Genomic DNA, 19,505 nt, shown 5'->3' with positions numbered 1-19,505 from the left:
AGAATGTTATGTTCTTACACATTGACCCTGATTCATTGATAATCTGGGAATATTGACCTTTTGGTCAGTGCTTCTTTGTTGGCAATATACCCTCCCCATACCATTATTGAAGTTAAACTTGCAAATCAATAATTTCAAGGGCTATCATTTTAATAATTATTTTTAAAATGATAATCAAATTTATAATTCCCATGTGCGGCATGTTCTTTGTTTTGAATAACTATAGTAAGTGATCATCAAGAAACTTGCTTACATTTTTAAAAAAAATTTATTGATTTATTTATAAAGGTGAATAAGAGAGAGAGAAAGAGATTTTCCATCTACTGCTTCACTCCCCAAATGGCTGCAATGGCCAGGGCAGGTTCAGGCTGAAGCCAAGAGCCTAGAGCTTTTCCAGGTCTTCTATATGAATGGCAGGGTTCCCAGTACTTGGGCCATCTTCCACAGCTTTCCCAGGTGCAATAGCAGGCAGGTGAATTGTAAGCAGAGCAGCCTGGACTGGAACCTGCACTCTAATATGAGATGTTGGCATTGCAGGCAGCATCTAGCTCATTGTGCCACATGTCAGCCCCTTACACAATTTCTGTAGTGTCTTAAAAGAAGTCATCAAAACCTACAGACTGAAACCTAAGGAACCTTTTATATTATCTTTCATTAGTTCTTTTTCCTTTCTTAGTCCAACATAGCTTTCTTTCTGCTGAATTCTACTATTAGGGGAGTGTGCATTTAGCTTAGTGGTTAAGACACCCACGCCCCACATTGGAATACCTGGGTTCAGTTTCTGTCTCTGACTTCTGACTTCTGACTCCAACTTCCTGTTAATGCATACCCTGGGAGGCAGCAATGATGGTTCTCAGGTGATTGTGTTCCTCTCACTCCTGAGGGAGAGCTGGATTGAATTTCTGTCCAGCTCTGGCTATTGTGACCAGGAGACATGGGTGTTCACTTTATCTTTCTGTTTTTGTTTCTCTGCCTTTCAAATAAATAAGTAAGTAAATAAATAGCATTTTATAATTGGTTAATGTTATTTCCATTTGCGTTTTGGTGGAAACCTTTCAGAAATTTCATTTTTTTAAAGTAACTTTTTCTGGGAGATTTACATTTTAATTTTTCATTCAATTTTTTAAAATGCCTCCAGTTTTCCTTAACTAATCAGTTTTTGCTTCTCATTCCTCTGTTTTCTTTAAGATTTATTTATTTATTTGAAAGAGTTACACACAGAGAGAAGGAGAGGCAGAGAGAGAGAGAGAGAGAGGTCTTCCATCCAATGGTTCACTCCCTAATTGGCTGCAGTGGCTGGAGCTGCGCCGATCTGAAGCCAGGAGCCAGGAGCTTCTTCCGGGTCTCCCACATGGGTGCAGGGGCCTAAGGATTTGGGCCATCTTCTACTGCTTTCCCAGGCCACAGCAGAGAGCTGGATCAGAAGTGAAGCAGCGGGGTCTCAAACCATGCCCATATGGAATGCTGGTGCTTCAGGCCAGGGCCTTAACCAGCTGCGCCACAGCGCTGGCCCCCCTCTATTTTCTTTTCTTTCTTTCTTTTTTTTTTTTTTTTTTTGTAAGATTTATTAATTTATTTGATAGGTAGAGACAGAGAGAGGGAGAGACTGAGAAAAAAGGTCTTCTGTTTGCTGGTTCACTCCCCAGATGGCTGCAACGGCTGACGCTGTGCTGACCCAAAGCCAAGAGCCAGGAGCCAGGAGCTTCTTCCAGGTCTCCCACATGGGCACAGGGGCCCAAATACTTGGGCCATGCTCTACTGCTTTCCCAGGCAATAGCAGAGAGCCGTATTGGAAAAGGAGCAGCCAGGACATGAACCAGCGTCCATATAGGATGCTGGTGCCTCAGGAGGTGGCTTTACCCGCTAAGCCACAGCACCGGCCCTGATGTGCTAAAATTTAATATTCTTCCCTTGGTGCTCTTCTGCTGATTTCTGTAGACTATGTTTCTATATGAATATATAAAATACATATATACATATAGAACTATTTGAAATGTCTAGATCAATATGTAATCATCTATGAGTTATCTATTACTACATAAGAAATTACTCTAAAAGCAGCTTAAAACAGTGAAGATTTATAATCTCACAGTTGTAGTGCATTGGGAATCCAGACGCAATTTACTGGGTGCTTCCTGCCTGAGACATTGCATATAGTTATAGGCTGATTGTTGGCTGTGGCTGTAGACTTATCTGAAGTCTTGATTAAAAAACAATTCCCTCTAAGTTCATTCTTGTCATTGGAATTAATTCCTTGTGGGGCTATTGGACTGAGGCTTGCCGTCTGTTGTTTGGAGGTCTCTCTGAATTGCTTGATATATGACACTCTATAGGGCAGCTTATAATATGGCAGGTGATTTTGAAATCTTCAGAGCAATCAAGTGTGACATCCAGATAGTGTACCCAAGATGGAAACTATAGTCTTTGTGTAACTCTGGAATTATCACTTTGCTATGTCCTATTCATAAAAAGTAGGCTATTGCTTATATTAGTCCAGCTTATATTCAAGGAGAGAAATTACCCAAGGGCATAAATACCAGGGTCAGGGGATTGTTGAGGAACAGTTCAGGGGTTGCTTATCACTGTGTTGTTAACAACAGAATATGATATGTCTTTGGAAGCAACAACAGCACAGCTTGAAGTTCTTTCTCTCTCTCTGTTGTTCTGCCTCTCAAATAAATATAAATGTTTTAAAATATTTTTAAGAAATAGTTAAAAGAAATCACACTAAAAACTGAGAACAACTGATTTACACACAAGAATTTATATGCCATTATTTTAGAAAAGCATCTGCATGCATTTTCTTTTTCTCACAAGTTTGTATTTTTGTTATGTGCACTTCATTTTTCTTAAATGGTAATATAGTGTTTTCCCTCTTGGGCATATAAGTGCGTTATAGTTAATTGCTGATATGTAACATTTTTCTTCATCATATCCATCTTTCTAAATTTCTTTTTAAGTATTGTCACTATGTTTAATGAATGACTACTTACAAAGGTGTTTGCAGAGTTAAGGAAATTCATAAAGGGATAGTGAAGCACCCCTGGGCTAGCAACAGTGGGAAGCTGTCCCTGCTTCAAGCATGAGGAGGTAAAAGGAGAGAATAGTGTTCCTGGAAACCAGTAAGAGCTGAAGATATAAGGGATGGACTGCTCAATTGGAGCAGGAATACAACCGCTGCTTGTGGCATGGCAGAGAGGAATCCAAGGAGATAAATGTGCCAACTTAGCTTTCCTCTTGCCCTCTGATCTCTTGTTTCCCATTGGCCAAACCCACTGAAAAGCCAGAAGGCAAGGGAGCCCAGGCCATGCAGGGCAACTTTTCAGGGCAGAACATAGCAGACAAGAGAAGGGTACAGAATGATTCTGGAGGGGCAAAAGGAGATTATTCAGCAAAGAATGCTCTTTATATTTCTTTGTATTGTCTGTGTTTGAAAATGAACCTATTTGAATTTACCTACTGTCTAAAAGTTTTAGTGTTGGCTAGTTTTTCTACTTGAGTGACTATTGACTATGGTCACTTTCTTAGGGAACTTGGCAGTGGGTTTTAAAGTATTCTGTTGATTTTACATTCCATTTAGTATAAGACTCCCTCTTCCAGTGGATGTTTAACCTTAAAATCACCTGCAAAGAAGGACTATACATCCCTGTTAAGGTTTGAATATAATATTGTTCATACACTGGTTTTGTTGGATAGTTAGCAGTTTACTTAAGCCCTACTTTATAAATACCCATAAAGTTGGAGAAAAAAAAAATTCTGCTTGACAGAAGTTAAGACTATATGTAATCTTCTTTTCACTAGTTTCTTTTTGTAAATATATATCTTATATTTAGAAACAGTTATCATAACACAGAAGCAAAGAGGATTGATGAAATGTATTTGCCAAATATTTATGGAGGCCTGTCTACTTAATTTGAATGCACAGAGATAAATAGTGTCAGCATAGTTTACCAAGTTAGACTTCTTGTTCTGAAGCAGTTCACCTCCAAGTAGGGCAGTTAAATACATAAACAACTAATGCTGGGGACAATTAAATCAAGAAGATATAATAGACAACCTGAACAGACCCAGAACAGGCAACGAGACTGAAGCACTAATCCAAAGCCTTCCATCAAGGAAAAGCCTGAATTCTACAAAATATTCAAAGAGGAAGTAACTCCAATACTTCTCAAACTACTACAAAATATTAAACAGGATGGAACACTGCCAAACTCTTTTATGAGGCCAGCATCACTTTGATATCAAAACCAAAGACACGACAGGAAAAGAAAACTACAGACCTGTATCCTTAATGAGCATGGTTGCAAAGATTCTCAACAAAATACTATCAGATTTAATGCTAAACTACATCAAAAAGATCATACATCACAATCAAGTGATCTATCACAGAAATTCAAGAGTGGTCTAGCATTCATAAATCAAAAGACATCATAAATTATATCAATAGAATGAAGAACAAAAACCATATTGTCATCTCTCTTTCTCTCTAACTCTGCCTTTCAAATAAATAAAATAAATCTTTTAAAAAAACTAATGGTAATGATGAACAGAGTCCTGTAAATATCCTTTTAAGGGTATAAACAGTGGCAGTATAGTGCTAAGTGATGTCAAAGGGGCTCATGTTTGAGCTGAACCTTGAGTGTTTAGTGCAGCCTTTTGGAAAAGGAGAGAATTCCTGTGATACACAGGGAATGGCATGACAAGGTACAATTGAATGAAAATACAAATGAGAAGAGAGGGACAAGAATCATTGAGTTCATAACCTTGGTGAACTCCTGTGAGGACAAGCAATGGCAAGAGTGAAGGATGCTCAGAATAATGTGGTAGAAAATTAGGCTGGCAAGAGAGAATAGCACTGGGTTTCAAGGATGGTCCTGAGTGCTTTGTAAGAACTTCACATATCCTATGTAACCTGTAAGGATTTTTTGTTTCAAATCCTGGTTTCCCATGTGGGTAGCAGGGACCCAGGTACTTGGGCTATCATCTGCTGTCTTGATAGTCACAGTAGCAGAAATCTGGATCAGAAGCAGAGAATCCAGGACTCGAACTTGCACTCTAATATGGGATGTGGGTATCCCAAGCACAGCCATAATGAGGCTTTTGGCTGTTGGTGATAATGTAGGAGAGAGGAGGATTTGCCTGAAAACCATTTCATAGTAGTGAAGTGGAGATCACAAATGTGAGACATCATGGGGACTGATAATAGACATAAGAGGATTCTGAGTTTTGTTTGGATTGACAGAAGGTGATGAATGCTGTTACCTAAGAGTCAATAGGATAGGAAATGTTGACTCTGGAAGGTTAATAAGTTCAATTTTAGACTTGTTGAGTTTGAGATATTAGAGTATTGGTCTATCATAGATGTCTATTTAGACTCAATGGAAATTTTAGTTCAGAACTCAGGAGTTGCCTGGGTCTGGGATGGAAATCTAGGAACATCAGCTTCAAGGTAATTTTGAAAACCATGAGAATGAATGAGTTCTTTCTCATGGATTGAGTTCAAAGTGAAAAGAGGATGAAGCAAAGAACCATTTAAGGAGATGTTGGACAAAAGGCCATAAAAAAGACTGAGAAGGAGACATCAAGTAGCTATGAAGAAAATCAGGTGACTGAAGGTGTTGTAGAAGCCAAGAGGAAGGAGAATTTTTAGACATCAACAATGCAACAATAAGAACTGTTTACAGCAACTTGTAAATTAGTCCCGCTTTCTTTCTCCCAAGGAGCTTTAAATTCTGCCCACAAGTGTGGATTGAAGGAGACATTGGCATTTTCAGAAGTAACCCTGGATCTCTAAAAAATGTCAAGGTGATTCTTGTAGATGAAGTGGTATGCCAACCTAGTTAATACCGCTTAGTCTTGGGAGGAAGGAAGGGGCCACTGTGAAAGAGTTTGTTTCTTGTCTTGACCATGTCGTGTTGTGTCAGATCATGTCATGGATGTTAACCATTTCCCCTTTCAAGTCACAGGTGAAAGAGGAGCTTGGCAAGTCTGCTGAAATACTGAACATATAGGAACAACTCTAATGATTGCTATCATGGTTTCTCAATTGTGAACTATATTCAAAACTTGAAACTTAATCTTCCAATTCAAGTCCAAGGTTTTTCTTTCTTCCTTCCTTTTAAAACTAAGCTGTTTCCTAAATCTAACTGGGGCCAGCGCTGTGGCTCAGTGGGTAAAGCCACCACCTGCAGTGCTAGCATCCCATATGGGCACTGATTCACATCCTGGCTGCTCCACTTCTGATCCAGCTCTCTGCTATAACCTTGGAAAGCAGAACAAGACAGCCCAAGTCCTTGGGCCCCTGCACTGCGTGGGAGACCCGGAAGAAGCTCCTGGCTTTGGATCGGTACAGCTCTGGCCGTTGTGGCCAATTGGGGAGTGAACCAGTGGTTGGAAGACCTCTCTCTCTCTGCCTCTCTGTGTAACTCTGGCTTTCAAATAAATAAATATTTAAAAATAATCTAATGTATTTATTTTTGTATGTATGTGTTCAAAAGGCTTCTTAACAACTTATTATGAAGAGACTTCCAAAACTTCTTGGGAAAATGGAATTAAAATATAAGTATTTTTGGTGCAAAAATATTTGAAATGCATGCATAATTCTTTCATGATATGGATTTTCATGAAGTTTTTATAGACTCCTCATATACTAAATGGCCTTTATGAAGTGTTTCTTTTTTTTTCTTTTTTTTTTTTTTTTAATTTTTGACAGGCAGAGTGGACAGTAGAGGGAGACAGAGAGAAAGGTCTTCCTTTTGCCGTTGGTTCACCCTCCAATGGCCGCCGCGGTAGCGTGCTGCGGCCGGCGCACCGCGCTGTTCCGATGGCAGGAGCCAGGTGCTTCTCCTGGTCTCCCATGGGGTGCAGGGCCCAAGGACTTGGGCCATCCTGCACTGCACTCCCTGGCCACAGCAGAGAGCTGGCCTGGAAGAGGGGCAACCGGGACAGGATCGGTGCCCCGACCGGGACTAGAACCCAGTGTGCCAGCGCCGCAAGGCGGAGGATTAGCCTAGTGAGCCGCGGTGTTTCTTTTTTTTTTTAAAGACTTATTCTTATTTATTTGAAGGTGGCTTCACCTGCTATACCATTGTGCCCCTATCTTTTGTCTTTTTGAGAACAGGCAATCTTCACTATAGTGAAGTGATATTTTGTTGAGGTTTTAATTTGCATTTCCCTGATGATTAGTGATGTTAAACATTTTTCTATCTATCCATTAGGCATTTATGTGTTTTCTGTTGATAAATGTCTGTTTAGATCTTCTGCCTATTTTCAAATTGAATAATTATTTTCACTATTGAGTTGAGTTCCTTATTTATTATGGTCCTTAACTCTTTGTTGGTTTTTCTTCCATTCTGGACGCTGTTTCTTCACTGTATGGTTATTTTCTCTTTTAATCTGATGAGATCCCACGTGTCTTATTTTTGCTTTTGTTTCCTGTGCTTTTGGATTTGATGCAAAAAATTCTTGTCCATTCCAATGTCATGAAGCATTTCCTCTACATTTTTCTTACATCTAGGTCCTTAATCCATTTTGAGATGACTTGTGTACATGATGAGAGATAGGGGTCTAGTTTCATTCTTCTGCATGTCAATATACACTTTTCCTCAGCACCATTTATTGCATATTGTTCTTTTTTCCAGTATGTCATCTTAGTACCTGTGTGAAAGATCAAATGCCTATAGATGCATGGGCTTACTTCTAGGATCTCCATTCTTTCCCATTGGACTATGTGCCTCTTTTTGCCAATGCCAAGCGTCCTTAAATACTATAGCTTTGTAATATATTTTAAAGTCAAATAGTGTGATATCTTCTGTTTTGTTCTTTTTGCCCATGATTGCTTTGGTTGTTTAGGTTTTTTGGTGGGACCATATGAATTTTAGTCATTTTTTTCCTGTAAAAATGTTGTTGATATCTTGATAGGGAATACACTGAATCTATAAATTGTTTTTAGTAGTTAAGGATATTTTAATGATATTGATTCTTCTACTCAGTGAACACAGCATGTCTTCATTTTTTTTTGTGCCCTATTAAATTTCTTCCATCAATATTTTGTAGTTTGGATTATAGAAATTTTTCATCTCTAAGGTTAAATTTACCTGAAGTATTGGAAATGAGACTATTTTCTTGATTTCCTTTTACAAATTACAGAGGAATAAATTGGAACATTATCAGAATAAAGCCTCTTTCCACAGTTGGGACTCTTTATATAATCATAGAGCTGCTTCTGTTAATGGGAAAGCAAATCTCTAAAGTAGGGATAAAGATAGTAGGATGCAGCTGTCTGAGGGATTCTAAAGGCATTCCCTTCCCCTAGTTAGGCCTGAAATTCCATCAATTCTAGTAGTTTACTGCTCTGAGCTTCTTGGGGGGGGGGGTGCTTCTTGTTAGAATGTGAAAATCCCTGCAAGAGAGTTATTTGCTCAAATTGAAGTGTGTCATATAGAAATTCATGAAGTGGTGATTTAAGCAGATTGATTGACAACTTTATGTACTAAATCATTTGACAAACAGTTGCTAAGAAATTGCAAAGTTCAGGGCATTGCTATAGTTACTGTGGAAGATAAAATGTTGATGATAAATAAATAAATAAATAACTCACCCTTTCCCCTAACTGTTTAACAGAATGGTAGGAGATCCCCCGTGAACAGAGGGAGAGATTTTGGACACAGAGTGGCCGTGGGAAGTGACAAATAGTGACATAAATAACTCTAAGCTTATTTTGTTTTCAGTAAAAGTTGGCTTTGATAACTACTTTGAGACTTTTACTTGGTAGCATTATATGTGGTAAAGGGGGGTGTTGAATATGAAGCAGTCTCTCAGAAGGAAGATGAAATGTTTTATAGGGTGTTCTGTGGATAAAATCCATTCAGATTGCATGTGAATGTTTGGAAATAGATGAGTATTCCTGGTGCCATCCATGTTTAAAAGGAAAAATAGAGGTTCTAATAATAACACATAGAATTATAGGCCCCTCAACAGCTAGTAAAATTAGAGAATTGGCTTTTGAAGGAGCTAATACACAAAGAATTAGTTTACAAAGTTGCAAAAGAGATAAGTTCTATATTTTTCACAACAATGTAGGGAACTTAGACCACTTGGTGTCAACAGTGACAGATGATGTCATAGGTTGAAGAAAATCTGATTTCACATGCAACTAATTTTAAAAATCAGCTATATTGAGGTATCATTTATTTGCAGTTAAGCCCATATAAGTGAGTTTTGATGAGTTTATGTATATGTATAATCACCATAACCCAAGCTATAGTACATTTTATCACTCTAACAAGTGCCCTGCAACCCTTCCCTATCATTGCCCACATCAATCAGTGATGTTACTGTAGATTAAATTTATTTTTTCCTAGAATTTCTTATAAATGCAATCTTACAATGTGTACTGTTTTGTGTCTAGCTTTTTGTAACTGTTGTTTAGCATAGAGTTTTTGAGATTTATTCATGTTTGTGTGTTTATTCTCTTCCTGAATAGTTTTCCATTGAATATGCTATAGTTTTTGTTATCTGTTTGGCTATTGATGGAATTTTGGGTTGTCTCCAGTTTGGGGCTACCATTAATAAAGTTGCTGTGAACATTCATTTACAAATCTTTCAATGGAAATATATATTCATTTTTCTTTGGTAAATACTAGGAGTAGAATTGCTACCAAGTTTATGTTTACCTTTATAAGAAATACCCAAACTGCTTTCCAAAATATTTGCACCATTTTTTATTTCTACCAGCATACAAGAGTTCAAGTTCACTTATATCTTTGCTGACACATGGCATAGTCACTCTTTTTTAGTTATTTTTCTGATAGTATATAGTGGCATATCATTTTGCTGTATTTTGTATTTCCCTTATGATTAATGATGTGTATTTTGGGTATTTGCTTATTTTTTTTTTTGGCAGGGGGCTAGGTTCTGCCTGTTCAAATCTCTGATTTTTTTTTTTTGTATGTGTTATGTCTTCTTATTATTGAGTTGTAAGAGTTCTTCATATATTTTCTATTTAATTTTTAATCTCTAGAAAATACTGAAAATCTTGCTGCAGGTGGTTTTAATGCACAGTTGAAATAAAACTAATGATTTAGATGCTAAAATATACCACATCTGCTATGATATAACTCATTTGAGTATGATAGAAAAATATAGACTAAAATATTCTTTTTGTATCTTCAATTTTCATGATCTCAGATTTCAGTGAAGGTGCCTGCCTATATCTTTCTTTTCAGTATATTCTGCTATGTGCTTAATTTTTTTTTTTCTTTTTTAGACAGCTGCCAGTTCAGTGCCAGCTTCATATTCCAATTTTTTTTTTTCTGGCAACTCCTTTGAGAAACATATGCTTCTAACTTCGGTTACTGCTTTTTCTTCCATATGTTTCTTGTTCCATTTCTAGGTATCAGAAAGGCATTTGTGTTGAGTATGTTTGTGATTAAGAACAGGGAGCTTACTGCTAGAGTTAGGCCCTCCAAATAGGAAAGAAATAAATAACCTCACCACCACCAGTGTAGAAGTGACTTAGAAATATACAACAACAATTTGACACTCTTGTTTATGGCGTCAGTAATCTCCCTAGGCTCTCTAGTCATGAGTTGCCGAGGCTATGGAAACCTTTAGGGTTCACCGACTTCGATCTTATTCCGACAGGGTCATAGTCAAAGTGGAAGTTCTCGTTAAATCATCAGGAGTCACTGTGTACTTACTTCTCATGTGGGATCTGTCCTTAATGGATTGTCCAATGTGAAGTAATGCTGTAACTAGTACTGAAACAGTATTTTTACACTTTGTGTTAATGTGTGGGTGCAAACTGATGAAATCTTTACTTAGTATATACTGAATTGATTTTCTGTATATAAAGATAATTGAAAATGAAAAAAAAACTTGGTGTTAAATTGGAAATTGCATAGAAAATTAATCAATTTTTAAAAAATATCATGTAGGATCTCTGTCCTTAATGTGCTGTACATTGTGATTTAATGCTATTACTAGTACTCCAACAGTATTTTTCACTTGGTGTTGCTATGTGAGGGCAAACTGTTGAAATCTTTACTTAATATATACTAAACTGATCTTCTGTATATAAAGAGAATTGAAAACGAATCTTGATGTGAATGGAAGGGGAGAGGGATCGGGAAAGGGGAGGGTTGCAGGTGGGAGGGAAGTTATGGCGGGGGGGAAGCCATTGTAATCCATAAGCTGTACTTTGGAAATTTATATTCATTAAATACAAGCTTTAAAAAAATAATAAAAAAAGAAATATACAACAACAAACTCTGTTGTGCCACTAACTTTAATAATCTGTATAAACAGGCCGGCGCCGCGGCTCAATAGGCTAATCCTCCACCTTGCGGTGCTGGCACACCGGGTTCTAGTCCCGGTCGGGGCACCGATCCTGTCCCGGTTGCCCCTCTTCCAGGCCAGCTCTCTGCTGTGGCCAGGGAGTGCAGTGGAGGATGGCCCAAGTGCTTGGGCCCTGCACCCCATGGGAGACCAGGAGAAGCACCTGGCTCTTGCCATCGGATCAGCGCGGTGTGCTGGCTGCAGAGCGCCTACCGCGGCGGCCATTGGAGAGTGAACCAACGGCAAAAAGGAAGACCTTTCTCTCTGTCTCTCTCTCTCACTGTCCACTCTGCCTGTCAAAAAAAAAAAAATCTGTATAAACACTTGCTTATCAATGATTTTTTTTTTGGCATGCGGGTGGGTGTCATCTTTGTGGTGTTCCAGGCTAAACTTCCCGGGACAGAACATAGGCATTCCTCTTAGGAGTTCAGAGAACAGGTGCTGTGGACAAGAGGGAATTAGGACTCTTGAATGCTTCTAATGCCATTTGTTTCTGGTCTTCCACAACTTCATGTAATTTGTCATCATCTCTTATAAACATAGAGGCTTGCCTGACAGTATTTGGTTCAGTGGCACTGAAAGGACATTTTGAAAATGAATTAGTGGGACAAATTTGGCATCACAATCCCACTAGCGCTTAAAGGTATTAAGTAGGTATTCAAATCTACCAACAGAAATAGTTTGGTCTAGCTTGTTGTATAGATTCACCTAAACCTATGAATTCTATTTTTAAAAAAGATTTATTTACTTATTTGAAAAATCAGAGTTACAGAGGCAGGGCAAGGTTGATGGTGGGGAAGAGACAGAATATTCCATCTACTGGTTCACTCCCCAAATGGCTGCAACAGACAGGGCTGAGCCAGGCTGAAGTCAGGAGCCTGGGGCTTCATCTGGCTCTCCTACCTGGGTGCAGGGGCCCAAGAACCTGAGCCATTTTACATTGTTTTCCCAGGTCATTAGCAGGGAGCTGGATCAGGAGTGAAGCAGGCGGGACTTAAACTGATGTCTACATGGGATACTGGCATTTCAGGCGGGTGCTTAACCCTCTATGCCACAGCACGGGCCCCTGGTGTGTTTCTACTTTTAGAAATCATTCACTTTTTCCAACTTTTTTTCCTTACATTATTTTTATTTAATTGAAAAAGCAGAGAGAAAGAGACAGAGAGATTAGCAGAGAGCTAATCTTTCATTAGCTAGTTCACTCCCCAAATGTTCACAATAGCCAGGGCTGGCCCGGCTGAGACTTAGAGCTGGGAGCTCATTCTGGGTCTCCTCTTGGGGGTGGGGGGGTCAGGGACCCAATTACCTGCATTACCTGCTGCCTCACAAGATGTGCGTTATCAGCAAGCTGAATCAGAAGTGAAGCCAGGACTCAAAGCTGGGGACTCCAGTGTGGGTTGGCAAGCATAACTGCTGTGCCAGACACCTGTCCTTCTTCGCCTTTGTAGAACTTACATTTCTGCCCTTTATCATTTTCTGTGTAATAAATCAATGGGCAGTGAGCAAAGTGACCTCTGGATCACCAGTGTAGATGCCATAAGGTCCTTTCCTCCTGTTACATGCTACCGGCACAGCAGAGTTCCTGTATCCTCAGGGAGGATTTATGTATTCTTATATTAGACATGATTCTCAAAAAGCTGTTTATGTTTTCCATATCCACAGCTACTAAAAGCAAAAAGGTAAGTGGATTAGAGAGGAATTCCTATTTGTAGAAACATTGATTGGAAGAGGAGAGCACCATATTAAAAAAAAAAAAAGACAATTTCAAAGAAGGCCAATTTGGGTTCATTTAATGTAGATGTAGCAAATCCCAGTGGACCAAGAGGGCATCCCTGTTTTATGGGACATACCAACAATGTGATGGTCCTGATTTATAAGGCAGATACTGAATTATCATCAGTGTTTCTTTTGTTTGTAATACAATTGCAGGCAGATTTTAAACCAAAATGATTAAATAAACAAATCAAAGTTGTTGTGAATCAAGATTTAAGGCCTTGACCACCTGGAAACCTTTGTCCTTCTCTTTATCCTGATACGTTGATTCCCTCCCTCTGCTGCCCAGACACACATACTTCCTCTCTAACCTTTCTCATCCTCGGGCATTTTTTTTTTTTCTGGAAAAATGGGTTTAGCTTCCCCTCCTTTGTGCCCGTTTGCTTGTACCTGCATAGTTCTCACAACCTAGACGGTGATTGCCTGTTTACTTGTTCATCTTGAGTGAAAGAGCCCTGTCTTGGGACAAGCATTGTGGCATACTGGGTCAAGCCACTGCTTAGCATGCCTGCTTTCCACATCAGAGTGCTGGTTTGAGTCCCAGCTACTCCACTTCCCATCTAGCTCCCTGCAGATATGCCTGAGAAGCAGCAGACGGTGCCCAAAGTACTTGGTTCCTTGCCACCCTTCAGGAGACTGCGATGGAGTTCCAGGCTCCTGGCTTCAGCCTAGCCCAGCCCCAGCTGTTGCAGCCACCTGGGGAGCAAACCAGCACATGGAAGATCCTTCCCCCCAACTCACTGTGTGTGTGTGTATATGTGTGTGTGTGTGTCATTCTGCCTTTCAAATAAATATTTTTTAAAAAAGAAAAAATTACCTTTTCTTATTCACTATCATATATGCATAACACTTAGCAGAGCAGTACTTGGCATTAGTAGACTTAATAAATAGTTCTTAAATAAATGGATAGCTGAATAAATGTTGAATGATTCCTGAATAACTTCTGGGTATACAAGATTTGTCAGTATAGTGCTTCAGAAAAGCAGCATGCCAAAAATTCTGAAAATGTGTGCTCTAATATGTTTAGAAACCATCAACAGTTGGTAAGAGTTCAGAATAGGGTCAAGGATGTCTTTTAGATGTGAAAATCAAAACTGAATCTAAACAGTGAAAATGTACATAAATATTCTAAGAAGATAGAAAGACATGGATTAAATGTATCTTCCCCTAAGAGTTCTTATTTGAAATAGAAATAGCTACATCAAGTTGAAAAATTGGTTAGGCTATATATTTCTATAACTTAAAAATTATTTTGTAAAATGAACTTTGAGAGTCATTTATAAATCACCATTGATCTAAAATAAAACAATAAAGATCGTGTTAGTTCATGGATCTAGTAACTGATAAAATACTATTGTCTGGAATAATTTGAATCAAGAAAAGAGAAAAAGCTCATTACTGACAAGTTTGCTAATGATCACAAATTAGATAGCGATAAATAACATTAGGCAATGGCATTAAGTTGCAAAATACTATGTTCTAGTCATTAAACTTAGAAGTGCAGTGATACATACCAATGAAGAGGAGACTGGGTTTCAAGTATAGTATCAGGAATAAAACAGAGATTGAAGAAAAGGATTATTCACCACTGAGATGTTTAATGAAAAGATCGCTACATCTCCTCAGACTAGGATAATGGCTTTGACATTCCTTCTATTTGTTTGAGTGGGAATCATAACCAGTAATGCTATTTAGCTTTAAAATAAAATGGATGAAGCCACTAAATACATCAAGAATCGGGTTAGACTGAGTGTTCTGAAGGCCAGCTCTGCAAGCTTTTACTTGAGCTGGCTGACTGCCCTACCAGCCTTCTCTGAGGGCCTCTCTTTCCCTCTTCTTGTTCCCTCCCTCTGGCCTCTGTCAGCCATGTTCTTCTGCTTTCTCATTTATCTGAGATCATCACTGAGCCAAATACTAACTGGGCTTTCTTCCAAAACAGGATATTTGCTTGTGGCTATTTAAACAGTGTCATCTTAAAGATAAAAAAGCGTATTTCAAAAAAGAATGACCGATGGGCATAACAGGTGTGCCTGGGCCTCAACCTCATGCTACCCTACATGGATCAAGGAAAGGTTTTGAAAAGTAATAGGATATCTGTTGCACCTACTGTATTGCATCTTATACATAAGCCAAAAGTTGAATAGTTTGTTTCTCGATTGAAGGAAAAAACTCTCCTGTCAGAAATAGCTTCATCAAAATGTCACAAACCTGCCTTTTCTTGTTTTGCATTAGAAAATTAACAAGCAAGTAGCTTTTGTGAATTGTACCATGAGACTCAAACTCAAGAAAATATTTCTTAGCTTTATTTTTAATCACTCAAATCAATTGTTGAGTCTTTCTAGCTGGTGAGAAATCTGATGTAAGTCATTATTGGTCCCCTTCTCTGGCTACACACTCATACACACTGTATTGTCCTGGCCTCTTGGGGCTTAGATGGGTCCTGGAAAGATGGCGAGAAGCCTGGTCCTGAGCCCTCTTCTGGGTCACTGAGACTCCCTCTGTCCGCTTTGGCGAGGCTGAAGTGGCGCCCTACCTCCACTCCTGGAGGCTGAGGAGCTCTCAGAGCCTACTTGCAAGCAGACTCCACAGCACCAGCAGAGGGCAACATGCTCCAGAGCCAGCAAGGGTCTGCTTCCTTTAGTGGGCACGCCCAGAAGTCTGCCACCTCCAAGAGCTGCATGGCAATAAGGGCTAGTGCCTCAAGGTTCCAGTGACCTACTCCACCCCCAGCTTGTCCCTCTCCCCTTCCCAGCCTTCTAGAAGGATTTTGCTTCGTTTTCTTTCTTTTTTTTTTTTTTTAATATTTATTTATTTGAAAGACAGAGTTACAGAGAGAGAGGTAGAGAGGTAGAGAGAGGTCTTCCTCCCGCTGGTTCACTCCCTAAATGGCCATGATAGCCGGAACTGGGCTGATCTGAAGCCAGGAGCCAGGAGCCAGGAACTTCTTCTAGGTCTCCCATGTGGGTGCAGGGGCCCAAACACTTGGGCGATCCTCCACTGTTTCCCAGGCACATTAGCAGAGAGCTGGATTGGAAGTGGAGCAGCTGAGACTCAAACCAGTGCCCTTATGGGATGCTGGCACTGCAGGCAGAGGCTTTACGCACTACACCACCGTGCCAGCCCCAAAGGACTTTGCTTTCACAATGGGAAACCCTAAATGGATAATCCCCAAAGACCACAAAACCTGTTTATCTTTCCTGTGCATAAAAAAAGACTTTACTCTGTCAAGCATAAGAGAAAGTATAATTGGCATGCCAAGGCTAAAATATGAAATACTATTAGGACTGGTTGAAGGAGACACCTAAATGTTGTATACCACAGATTCAGGCATGGATTCCATAAAGGAACAACACCTAAGGGGGCAGCTGTTGCAGCATCCAGTTCATCTTGAGAATTTCAATGATTAGTCATGCAATAAATGTTCTGGTTTTAAAATATGTTAAAAAAAAAAAAGGGTTAGGTTTTAGGAATGCAGTATAAAATTTCCCATTACCCCAGCATGGACTGCGTATTCCTTGAGGCAATTGAAACTCAGCAATTGCATTTATGCATTTAGTTTCCATATCCTGCCACATTAAATTCTCAGTCACCTGCTTTTTTCCCCCAAAATTTTTGCAAGGTTATCATAACATGTTCTGCAGCTTAAAGATTTAGGTTCCATACGCCTTGCAAATGTGTGGCTATTGCATAGTCTGAACAAAAGGTTCACTTTCTCACTCTTCCTGGTCTCTCTCAGAGATAGCTGTTACATACATACACATACACACACACACACTTGTAAAAACCCAAGAATCTTTGTTTTGGATACAATCTCTTTTGGCAACAGAAAGATGATTTGGAGGGAAATGTATCACAAAAATGCTAATGTGATAAAGTAATTTTACTCATTCCCCAGACTTTCTTCAAATACTAAAAACTGACTGTAACATGGTGTCATTGTCCTGTGAGATTTAGCATACCTGGGGCCCCCCAGCAGCTCAGAGTATAGTCACCTGAAGGCCCACATTCGAAGATGGCCACACATGTGAGACAGCAGCACAGTAGTGACTATGACAGCATGACCTCATACCTGTATTCAGCTTTCTATCCTTATCTTGTTTAACCTAAATCAGAACTTTATAAAACACTTAACTTGCTCCAGCCTTGCTGAAGATGGAAATCTCATCTGATTTCACCAGTCAAAACTCACTGAAACTCCCCCAAATTAATACAGACCGTCCCTGTCTTTCACTGTAATCGGTTTTTGTAGAGGATGTCAGAAATCCAAAACAGCTCTATGTGTATAATTATAATTACTGGTGAGCCTACAGTGGCCCTTTAAGAGTACTAGCTGCCTGTTGGCATTCGGAGCTGCTGTGAAGACTGGCTGGTCATCAGGCTGGATGCTAGGGAGGTAGGGATACAGGCAGTGGGGATGTGAGATTTTTTATGTTCTCAAGGGAGATTTTTGTGAGTGACAGAAAGAGTATTCAGAAGATTGAATTTTGATTTTAAAAACTGTCATTCAATTTTTAAAATTGTAAGCCTAAAATTCTAGTTCTTCTTAAAGCCTTTAAATTCAATTTCCAACTCTAGTTTTGTTTTCTCCTTCTTATTTCTATGTCAAACAAAATTTAGAAACAATTTTATGGGAACTTGGAATAATATCTGGTCTCCTTTGCACAACTGGGTTGATAACCATTTAAACTGTGCTTATAAACTTAATATAATCTGTTTTCTTTTTAAGTATTTAAGTTGTCTAACTTAAAATGTCAGTGGGTGATAAATATGAGGGTACTCTTAACACTTTGCATAAAAATGAAATGAAAATATCAGTTTACTTTGGTGCAAGAAAATGTTGAAATCTATGCAAGGTTGGTTTATAATATTCATTTCCGATGAACTTCTCCAAGATGCTTTCAAATCTATAAGTATGGTGGTTTTTTTGATGCTCCAGATATATAATATGTCCGAAATGAATAGTTTTATGATCAAGAAATTATTATTTTATTTTTAAAAAACTTTACATCATTACATTTAATGTTTCCAACTTCTGAGGCATTGCTGAGTTTCCAACACAGCCCTTTTTAAAGAAGGCATCTCAGTTCAGTAAGGTTACTCCTGACCAGGGATTTCAGTCAGGCCATGACCTAGAATTGCAGGGACCTAACGCACCTCTCATTGCTAGGGAAACCACCAAGTGGTTCAGGGCTGTGAAGGTTACGAATGACCAGTGATTTCTTTCTGCTGCTTAGATTCGCAGCGGTTAGATTCCAGTCTACCTGGGGGGTGCTCCCAGAACCCATTTTTTAAGTTGCTCTTTCAGGGACTTCCGAACAGGCATTTAGTCTCCCAGGGTTTAGATTATTTATGATTACCAAGTTCTCCTGATTACCCACATTAATTTGTATCATCCATCAGGTTCTTTATGTGCATCTTCTTGGTTCCTAAGTTGCATAAATGACTCTTTCATGTTCGTCTAAAGACTTGAACTGGGTGAGATCACATATTCTTTTATATTCTTTAGGACCACACAACTTTAACTGATACTAACATGAGACAGATTGAATTTAAGTATCTCAGTATACTCTCATGAGGCCATGGTTCCCATAGCAGTGAAAAGTTGACAGGATTTGTGCATTCTTGGTATTTGCTGATCAGCAAAATTATGTAGTAGCTTTGTTTTTTTTTTCCCCTAAAGAATGATTTATATGTCAGGCACTGTGCTAGGTATAAGGAATGTAATTGTAGTTAAGACAGACATCAGTTCTTCCCTTGTAAAGCATGTGATCAAGACAGGCTGACCATATCCTAGTAGTGAAATTTTAGGACCATAAGTGTAGGGATCTAAATATTAGACCTAGGGGGTGGATATTTAGCCTAGCAGTTGAAATGCTGGTTAAGGCATCAGTGTCTCACAATGGAGTACCTGGATTCTATACCCAGCTCTGGCTCCTGACTCCAGTTTCCTGCTAAAGCAGGTCCTGGAAGGCAGCAGTCATGGTCCAAGTAATTGGGTTCCTGCTACCCATGTAGGACCCCTGAGTTTGGTTCCTGGTTTCCTGCTCCTGGTTTTAGCCCAGCCCAACTTTGGCCAGTGTAAACACTTGGGGGATGAATCAGCAGATAGGAGTCTATCTATTCTATGCCTGTCTGCCTATCTGTCTGCCTCTCTCTGTCTCTCTCTTTCTCTCTCTGCCCCTCAAATGAAATAAAATTAAAATACATATTGGACTTCATTTCTAAAAGTGAATAAACTACTAAAGGTACTAATTTTCCCTTTTTTTCTGGAATGAAACAAATGCCTGTTCAGTTGGAGTTGCTATTGGTTTAACTTGAAGGTTATTACTAGCAAGGAACTAGAATCTGTGGCAGGTTACATGAAGTGACCTCAGAAAACAGGGAAAAGGTTCACT

At 39.1% G+C, this 19,505-nt stretch overlaps 1 protein-coding gene and 1 pseudogene across 1 annotated transcript in view; one reads left to right on the top strand and one right to left on the bottom strand.

Moving 5' to 3' along the window:
- Window positions 1-19,505, top strand: part of PPM1L (protein phosphatase, Mg2+/Mn2+ dependent 1L) — a 329,607-nt gene that overhangs the window by 155,675 nt on the left and 154,427 nt on the right. The window lies entirely within an intron of this gene.
- Window positions 1-19,505, bottom strand: part of LOC133777216 (glyceraldehyde-3-phosphate dehydrogenase-like) — a 60,164-nt pseudogene that overhangs the window by 25,061 nt on the left and 15,598 nt on the right.

The sequence above is a fragment of the Lepus europaeus genome, chromosome 2, assembly GCF_033115175.1.
Source record: "Lepus europaeus isolate LE1 chromosome 2, mLepTim1.pri, whole genome shotgun sequence".
NCBI classification, from domain to species: Eukaryota; Metazoa; Chordata; class Mammalia; order Lagomorpha; family Leporidae; genus Lepus; species Lepus europaeus.
Note: the sequence above shows the minus strand (reverse complement) of the source record. Positions and strands in the feature narration are given on the sequence as shown.